This window comes from Mytilus edulis, chromosome 2 (genome assembly GCF_963676685.1).
Source record: "Mytilus edulis chromosome 2, xbMytEdul2.2, whole genome shotgun sequence".
NCBI lineage: Eukaryota > Metazoa > Mollusca > Bivalvia > Mytilida > Mytilidae > Mytilus > Mytilus edulis.
Genome location: NC_092345.1, coordinates 85,394,715 through 85,395,278, shown reverse-complemented (window position 1 = coordinate 85,395,278; position 564 = coordinate 85,394,715).

The window sequence follows — 564 nt, the reverse complement described above, 5'->3', positions numbered from 1 at the left end:
GATATTTTTTTTTTTTAAATAACAAGTGCACACGCTGAAATGTATTGCCTTCTTCACTGATCATTGATATTATGTTAATCGTCCATAATATAAAGCTTTACTTCAACAATCACATAAACTTAACATGATCCAAGAAAATGAGGTCAAGGTCCTATAAACCAACAAATAAAATACATGTACACCTAACAATCATTCAATACACTAAATATAGTTGACCTATTGCTTATAGTTTCTAAGAGATAGACTTAACCAAGAAAACTAAAAATTGACCAATGAACCATGAAAATGAGGTCAAGGTCAAATGAACTATTCCAGGCAGACATGAACACCTTACAATTCTTCCATACAACAAATATAGTTGACCTTTAATTATAGTTTAAGAAAAACAGACCAACCCACAATAACTTAACACTGAGCAATGAACATCATGAACCATGAAAATGAGGTCAAGGTCAAATAAAACATTTGATAAAATTGAGAATGGAAATGGGGAATGTGCCAAAGAGACAACAACCCGACCATAGAAAAAAACAACAGCAGAAGGTCACCAACAGGTCTTCAATG